The 8,976-nt window shown below is 48.0% G+C and overlaps 1 long non-coding RNA gene and 1 pseudogene across 4 annotated transcripts; both read right to left on the bottom strand.

Annotated features, from left to right (window-relative positions):
• Positions 1-2,488: 2,488 nt before the first annotated feature.
• On the bottom strand, positions 2,489-4,919 carry LOC119876160 (annotated as a pseudogene).
• A 596-nt stretch (positions 4,920-5,515) lies between these two features.
• LOC119876141 lies at positions 5,516-8,853 on the bottom strand. 4 transcript variants are annotated; one of them, XR_005357123.1, is made up of 3 exons: positions 7,422-8,565; positions 6,572-6,844; positions 5,516-5,880 (listed from the first exon to the last, which is right to left on the bottom strand). It is a non-coding gene; the product is annotated as an uncharacterized LOC119876141 (long non-coding RNA). The 4 variants fall into 4 exon arrangements; XR_005357122.1 differs by having other exon boundaries at positions 5,516-6,844; positions 7,422-7,503; positions 7,904-8,565; XR_005357121.1 differs by lacking the exon at positions 7,422-8,565 and adding an exon at positions 8,655-8,853 and having other exon boundaries at positions 5,516-6,844.
• Between the last annotated feature and the right edge of the window lie 123 nt (positions 8,854-8,976).

The raw sequence follows: 8,976 nt of genomic DNA, 5'->3' as shown, positions 1-8,976 counted from the left end.
CTCGCCCAGGATGCTAACACGGTCCAGAGCAGGTGCATCTCTAACCTTCAGTCTCCTGATGGATACAGCAAGCAGGGGCAATGGGAAAGTTTCTAAGGCTTACCTCTAATCTGTGTACGAGATGTTTTTTTAAAGTTCAATTCTAAAACTGTGTTTAAAATAGGCAGATCTTCAGAAGACCAAAATCTAAAGAGAAGAAGAAGAAGAAGAAGAAGAAGAAGAAGAAGAAGAAGAAGAAGAAGAAGAAGAAGAAGAAGAAGAAGGAGAAGAAGAAGAAAGAAGACCAAAATCTAACCCTTCAATGAGTTAGACCCCGTGTGCTCAAAATAAATGCTCGTAAACAGAAACGTGCTTATTTCCTTCTATCACTGTGACCTACAGGGAGGGAGTCACTGTCACTTGTCCTCTATTTGTGGTAATACGCATGCTAATGAGTGAGCAGTCGCAGACCAGTTGGCTGGATAATGAACTTGGTCCGGGCGTGTTGTAGCAGAGTAACCAGTGTGGACGCCAACGGAATGTTGAATATTACTTGGAGAGAGAGAGATTAATCATTAACCAACCCCATTAATTCACTTGGCATTTTTAAGCAATAATGACCTCTTTATAAATAACATAAGCTCAAACGCGCCTCTTTAGAATTACCCGCTAAAACAGTCAGAGAATCTTATTATGCTGGGGGAAAAAATTGTCATTTGTGAGGGTGGTTTCCAAAATGGATTAATACCAACAGGAAAGTGGCTACCTATTAAAATCGGAATAAATTCACACATGTGGCATTTCATCACTAAGGAGGCCGAATCAAACACGCCCGAGCCTGTGGAATCATGGTGTTAAAGCGACTGGAAAGTTTGAAAGAGCTGATCGTGGGGCGGCGGGTTACAATTGTTGCTGGGAATGGAGCTTCTGAGCTCCTTCTCATGTACTTGGGAAGCACGAGGACTCACTGAGTAGAGCACCGAGCTCGGAGTATCCTTGTCATACTCATTTTCCTCTTGTTCTCCAAGAGTAACCAATGTAGCTTTGAATATAATATGATCAGAATTATAGCAGGAAAAAAATAATAAAAGCCCAGCCAAGAGGAGTTGTAAGAGAAGTCCTGGGAATGTGTTAGCTGCCACAGAGGGAAACACGCTCAGCAGCATTCACTGTACATCCTGCTGCGGAGGACAGAACAGGAGGCGTGCTGGGTTATATGAGCACTGTCGTCTGATAAGACAGTCAACCACTCACTCCATCATACTAGAATATCTCCTGTAGCTCAGGATACGAGCTAGGTGCCAGGGGAGAAACAAAGATATGAAGGCAGAAGCTCACAGCTAAATGAAAGAAGCATAGAGAGGATGGGAATCCCAGCACAGTGGGGTATGTGCCAGAAGAGGGGAGAGCTGGGACACGGAGCCCCTTCACCGAGAAAGCCACATAATCTCCACTGGAGGAGAGGGGAAAGGAGGTATCACGGTGTGCAATGGATGTCAGAAGCAACAAGGAGCTGGAGTCTATCAGAGCACGATTGTTGGTGGGGAGGGTAGGGACCAATAGGTGGATACATGGAGGTCCTTTCCAAAGACTCTACCCTTGGACTAATTCATAGATGTTTCTTTTTTCTTTATTATTATTTTTTTATTTGAAAAATTTATTTTTAGAGATGTCACCTTTGGAATTTAAAATAAGCAGGAAAAAAATAAAGCAGTGTATTAAAGAAATGTTTAATACAGGCAGTTTCTTAAAACTTAGTGGAATTTTTTTAATTAAAAAAACATTTTAATAATTTCAAAAATAATTTTGCCAGGAGTGGGCAAGGATAGAGGGAGCTGAATTATTTCAGTGTCTGATTAGCGCTCTCTGTCTAGTCCAGTCAGGTAAGTAAAGGTTTGTAAGGGAAATCACCTTTTAAGAAATCAAGGTGATGAAAATAACATTAGCCTGGGACCATACTATCTAAGAAAAAGAATAAGAACCAAGATATATACCCAAACTATACTCATGAGATCCTATCTCTAGTAATAGAAATACCCAGTATGTGCAATATAAAAAGAATTCTTTCCATTTAACACCTAACATGAGACAGGCACTGGGCTAAGTGCTTTACAAAGATGATTTCTAATTCTAAAAACCATTCTTAGGTAGATGGTTAAAGCTGTTTTTGGAAGCAGAAGAAAAAAATTAGCTTATCAAAGTTTAATGATGCCTCCAAAGTCATACAGCTGATAAGTGTCAGAACTGGGGTTTGAATCCAAGGTTTTCTTGTATACCGCACAGCATCTACTATATAGAAAATTAGCAGAAAAAAAATCAATATTATTTTATCTAAATTTCATTTGTAAAATCTCACATGTGACCTACCATTCTAATACGGCGATATCTAACTTTCATGGTATTAAAAAATAAATTTTTTTTTTATTTATTTATGATAGTCACACAGAGAGAGAGAGAGAGAGGCAGAGACACAGGCAGAGAGAGAAGCAGGCTCCATGCACCGGGAGCCCGACGTGGGATTCGATCCCGGGTCTCCAGGATCGCGCCCTGGGCCAAAGGCAGGCGCCAAACCGCTGCGCCACCCAGGGATCCCTCATGGTATTAAAAAATAATGAAGAAAATCTATTGTGTCTTATCATGAGTTTGGAAAATAGTGTTATCACAGATAACAACAAGCTAGCTATTCTTGTCCTCAGTTCGAATGACTTAGAACCTGTTACTCAAAACAAGAAGCCCTCCGATTCAAACATAAAACACAGTATTCTTTTTAGTCACAAACACAAAGATCTGAAACACCATTTTTGAGCCATTTCCGCATAAGAATCCAATCTGCATTTGTCTGTAATAGTGAGAATATTAAACTAAGAAGTCCCTGAAGAAGTCACAGTGTTGACAAAATTCAACATGATGATGGAGCCTACACAGACACAGGAAACAAAGCCAGGCCCTTCCACACAGCCATAAGTCCTCTCAATGATTTCGTTTTAAGTCAATGTCTCTTCATTGGCACATATTCCCCAATGTCTGCTTGATGAAATGCCACAGTTGCCATGGGGTCTACTTTACTGCAGTCTTGTGTAGACTTTGCTGCCACCCCAAAACCCAAAGGGACGTCTGCCATGGAGTACACCACCACTCCCTGGTACTGACAAGTATTTTCAGTGATTCGACTCAGTCCAGATTTCAACACATGGTTCCCATACAGGAAAGACTGCTCTGCTCCAGGCTTTATCCACATTTTATACTTGGCATAGGGTGCAAGGTAATCCAGCGCTGTGACATGTAATCGGAATCTGTGACTCTTAGGGAATTTTCCAAAGCAGGTCCCCAGCAACACCAGCTTGTCCCAAGATGTTGGCGGCCAACTTTAGGATCTTCTCACTCACGTAGTACACCTGGTTGTTGTGCAGCCTGAAACAGTAGGTGCTGTCCGGCCAGCGGCTAAAGATTCTCCCCGATGTATTTTGCTATCTTCTCAAACATTACGTGAGTCTCTTCTTCAAAGGCCTCATTTTCCTGCTGGGTTACAGCACTGGATCCTTCTTTTTTCTTTCTTATAAATGTTTCTGACTTCTTACAAAATCAGTCTCTGCATTTATCTCAGATCATTTTCCCCCACATTGTAGTGGCCATCTGTGGAAAGGGCCTTGTGTCCTTTTCTGGGGATAGCATCCCTGTTCTTTCAAGCCACAGGGTTCCACCAGGATGGTCATGGTCACCTGCCCCCTAGATGTGGTTGATCCAGGGGTGGGCATCTAAGCCACGGTGGCCCCAGCCTTCAACTTCATAATGGAGGAAGAGTTGGAAACCCTCTCTGTTTGTGGGAACCAGAGATTGTGCTGACTCTACATGTCAGGAGCTAGGTCATCCCCACGTGGAGGACGTGGGAGTGGTAAGGAGAGAGAGAAAATATGCACAATGAGTCCTGGTGATGATCAGATGCACGGTTCCAGTTTTCCTGAAGTGTAACAACCGGTTTCGTCTGGGTCATTCAACCTTTCTCTGGATTCTTCCATTGGCACCAGTTTGAGTTGGGGAGCTCTCATGTACAAAGCAGCAAGTCCTTACTGACAGACTCCACCGTTTTAACCTGAATGGAGTTCACTCATTTTCATTTATTCCTGTTTAATAATCAAATATTTGCAGCTGTGAATTTTTCTCTGGGGTTAGCTTTTGATGTACAGTCATCTTTACACTATTTTCCAAATTGTCACTTGCTATGGTTTTGAATTTCTCCTCCCCCTCCCCAAATTCACCCCATTTCATCCTTGGCTACTGAACCTAACTCTTGGATAATAATCATAATATCAACAAATACATTTTGCCAACCACATGTGAGATCATGTTCTATACTTTTTTAAAAATGTTTAAAAGATTTTATTTATTTATCTCTGACTCAGAGAGAGAGAGCGCACAAGCAGGGGAGCAGCAGCAAAGAGAGAAGGAAAAGCAGACTCCCCGGTGAGCAGGGAGCCGGCTGTAGGGCTCAATCCCAGGATCCCAGGATCATGACCTGAACCAAAGGCAGATGCTGAACCAACTGAACCACCCAGGCACCCCTGTTCTAAGCGTTTTACAAATGTTAGCTCACTGAGTTCTCACAAAACCCATATGGTGTAAGTACTGTTTTATCCCATTTCATAGACGAGGAAACTGAGGCACAGAGAGTCTAAGCCACAGGGCAGGTAAGTGGAGTGTTGGCACATGGGATGTCTGGCTTCCGAGGCCTTTCCCTGAGAGTACTGTAGAGTTTATTCTGCTCCGTGCAGTAGGAAAGATCACCAGGATGCGCCACAACTGAGAAAGCCCAAGAACCTCACAAAGATGGTGGCAAGCACGTGCTGCCCCAGCGCCTGAAGAAGCCTGGGCTGTAAGACACTGGGCTCTTTTAGCCTGAGCACAGCTGCCCCAGGACGGACATCTCTGGGGAGGAAGATCATGCCTGTTGAATTATGGTCCAATATCGTCTCTAAACCCACCAGATCCCAGCTGTGTGCTTTCCCCCTGGGAGCAGGGAGGACATGTTCTAGGTCAAGTGGAACAGACCCCATGATGCTAGAGTCTGGCTAAGAGAAACCAGAAGCCTCAAATTGGCACGTGTCACATCAATCATTAGTTGTTGTATATTCGATCTATCAAATGCTGGAAGAGCTTAGCTAAAGACTTCACTGCCCTGTGGATTTTTGTCCATTTCTTCTTGAATTTCTAGCATTCTTTTCACACCTTGCTACTTGGTTTTGATCCCTGAGAGTTCACAGATGGGGCATTTTCACCATAGATGTGTGTGTCTGTTATGTTCTGACTTTGGACCGTTCCTTTGTACTAGTGGCAGGGGCAGGAGCCTACTCATCCCAGACTCCTTTGAACCAACTAAACTCTACTCTTGAGCACTGATGTCTTCTGGAGACGGTGGTCTCTGTCAGATGGAATGCACAGTCATCCTGAGGTCCTGATCCTGCTGCCTCCCCTCCCAGGGTGGTGACTGGGTGGTGGTGGAGGGCCTGGTGGGGAGCAGGGGCCCTAGGATTCTCGCTCACCTCTGTTCCGAGGGGCTCGTGTGCTCCCCTGGCTGGTGAACTTGAAGGCATCTTTAGGAGGCCTGGGTGACGGCTGTGATCTGCGGCCCTGGTGTGGAGCTTTGTTTGTTGAACCCTGCTCCCTGAGGCCTGCTCATCCCCCTCACCCAGGAGCCAGGAGCCCAGACTCAGTTTTTTCAGGTCCCCTCACCTGTGGGAAGGTAAGGGTCCCCAGCACAGCAGGTGGAGGAGGCCCCGCGGGGCAAGAGCAGCACATCTGCATCCCCCAATCCCTGCAGGACGATCCCGTGTGGTATCCCTCCCTGGGCTTCCAGGTGGGGGAAAGCCCTCTGCTGTTGGCTTTTCCATCAGCTTGTCTGAGGGCCTGAAGATGGAAGTCAGAATACATGCGGCTGACATCCTGTTCCCTCCCCTTCTTCCTCTCCCTACTCTCCACAGGGCAGAATGAGGATGCTGCCCCTTCCCATCTCTTTCTCTCTCTCTCTCTCTCTACCTCCCTCTCTGCCCAGCCCTCCCCTCTCTCGGGTGGGGGTCCTGCCATACGTCCCTTCTTCTCTGCCGGGCTATCATAGCAGGCTTGTGAAACCTCTCAAGTCTGTAAAGCACACACATCACCACGTTTGAGTCCATTGTCATTAGCATTCAACCCAGAGGTTCTAAGTCACCTGCCATACAGGTGGGGAAACTGAGGCATGAGAGGCTTCACAAAGCTCCAGGGGCGTAGCAGGGTACATTTGGGACAGAGAACACCTGTGCCACACTCTCTGCTTCAAAGGCCACACTCTATCTCCGTAACCTGAGGGTCCCATTGGGCTCTGGGCTGAGTCCCTGCCTCTGAGAGTAAAGGGGAGACCTGCTGGTGGGGGGGGGCTGCTTACACACAGGGCTTCTGGGTAGTCAGGGCCTGTGTAGGACTAAACAACAGCCCCACAGGCCTTCCTGCCCAGTAAAGAGCTAGAAGCTGAGAAGAACAGAGGGGTGAGGGAGGGAGAAAGGGGCTGGGCAGAGTGGGGCAGGGAAGAAACACCCCATCTGCAGATCTGCAGCTCATCTACCTGCCCCTCCACAGTCTTTTTCTGTCGAAGGCCCTGCTTTCATTCCCGGCCTCTTGCCATCTTGAAAGTGAGGAGAAGAGAAAAATCCGGGGTTGTCACACATCCTACAATGGGAGTCTTGTCTCTGGTGGCCGAACTCCCAGGGATGTGACAAGAGGGGCCAGGTGACTGGCCACTTCCCCCGGGGAGTCACCAGCTCTGTGGCTGCCGGCCCAGGCCGTTTCTGGGAGCAGGACTCTCCATTCTGTGGGCCCAGCGCCTCTGCCTCCGTTCCTTTAAAAAAAAAAAAAAAATGCAAATCTCAGCTTTCCATTCAGCAGCCTCCTTTGGAATTTAAAAGAGTTCTAGGTTGTTTAAAGGTTGAGCGGGATTCCTGAGCCTGTTAAGTGGTCACAGTCTACTAGCTCTCATAATTAGCACGAGACCACTGCATTGTGTAAACGCCACTCAGTATCCAGCAATGACTAACCGCTCCATTTCAGACTGTTTACTTAAGAGTGGGGGCTCTCCAGCACAATCGATGTTTCTGGGTATTTACCTATTTAATGAGAGAGGAGAGAGAGAAAGAGAGAGACAGAGAGAGAGAGAGAGAGAGAACCTATTTCTCTACCTTTCACAACACCTCCCCCGAATCATGAAATCTCAGCACTGTGGGTGATCCTATTCCAAGTCCTGCCAGGCTGCAGAGCTGTGTGACCTTGGGATCCTCTACCCCGGGGCCTGGGGCCTCCTTGGTTCCCTAATCTGCAAACTCTAGGGGCTGGACTCGGATGGGAGGGGCAAAAACCAACCACCTCAGAGGTTCAGGGACTCAGGAAGAAGGTGAAATTAAATTCACACATGTTCTTACCCACTGAAAACCACAGCACCACAGACTCAAAGCCGATGATGGAAGCATCCCAGCCTCTAGCACCTGGCCACGTGCTACCCGTCTTTTATGGCAACGGACACACAGAATGATTAAAGATATCAGCAGAGTATCATTTAGAAAATGGGCAGGAGCGCTCAGTACAGCAAGAAAGTTAATCTTGTTGAGAAGAAATATGTAGGTCCATGTTAGATGTGTGTGTACGTGATGACACATTATGTTCAGCTCAGTTTTCTTTTCTTTTTTTTTGGGGGGGGTGAACATTACAAATACATTTGCTTGCAGACAGTATCCAAGGGAGCCACATGTCAGGGCTGATAGAGAAACCCCAAGGAGAACGTGCTGACTTCCAAGGGGTGTGGAGAGTGGGGGGGAGCAGGGGTGCAGTGATACCGGCTGTCCCGTATGGAGATTGTCCAGTGGGGAGCAGGGCCAAAAAGGGAACATCTAGGATGGATTTTTACCTTGTTTGATGTGGTGTGAACAAGGTGAACCTCCTCTTGCACTTTCCTTAAGAAATCTTCAGTCAAGTATATATGTGTATCAAGTGCCTGTGGGTATTTGAGTGTGTTGCCTCTTGTATGCAGAAAAGAGGCTGGGTTCTCATTTGGCCGGATTTTGGGAGAGTTGGGGACATTCTGCTTGATACAAGGATGCTGGGGGTGCCCAGCTGACACAGGGGTTGCTCGGTCTCATCATCTCCCAGAGCCTGGCCTATCGCGGCCCAAAGGTGTGAGTCTTCACTTGAAAGGTCTTCTCTGTCCACCTCTCCACATCCTGCTCATTTCTTCAAAGCCTGCTTTTCATTTTCCCTGATCACTCCAGGGTCTCTCTGCCAGCTTTCATTCAGCAGCAACCCCTCCCCACCGGGCAGCTGTGTGCGTCCTGAGTGCAAATACCTTCTGGGACACCCTCCTCCCCACCCCCAGGCCAGAAGCCCCGGGGAGGACAGAGCCCTGGTGGCTGTCTTTCCATGGTGCAGCCCGCACCTGGCTGGCACACAGCACGCATTCAGTGTCTGCCCCGTCGATAACCAAATGGATATCATTAAGCGCCTATTAATCAGATCAATAGTGCAAATACTCCCCAAAGACAATGCCTATTTGGAAATACATCCTGAGCTCTGTTTTCCTACCCCCCCCCCGCCCCCATGAACCCCCAATGCTTGTTTGAAAGGATTTCAGACAGGCTGGTGTTTTTGCAAATAGCGTCTACCTTTAGACAAGAGGGGCCGTGTCACCCGTCCTGGCTGTCACCCGGGGTATGTAGTGATTCCTGCACCGGAGCTTTGCACCTACCGCACCGCCTCGGTGGGTTTTCTTGCTAAGAGCTATGGGCTTTCTGGGGTCCGAGGCCCCTCCGGGCTCCGCGCGGCCTGCCCTCGGCGGGGGGTGCGGCAAACAGTCGGGGCCCGCTCGGCGCGCGGCTCGGCTGCGTCCTGGGGCTCCCGCGGCCCCCTCGGGGATGCCCGAGCCGGTCCCCGCGCCCGGGGGAGCGCAGAGCTGGGGCTCACCCGGCCGCCCCGGAGCCAGGCGGC

Source organism: Canis lupus, chromosome 3 (assembly GCF_011100685.1).
Source record: "Canis lupus familiaris isolate Mischka breed German Shepherd chromosome 3, alternate assembly UU_Cfam_GSD_1.0, whole genome shotgun sequence".
NCBI lineage: Eukaryota > Metazoa > Chordata > Mammalia > Carnivora > Canidae > Canis > Canis lupus.
This window is presented reverse-complemented; position numbering and strand designations above follow the sequence as displayed.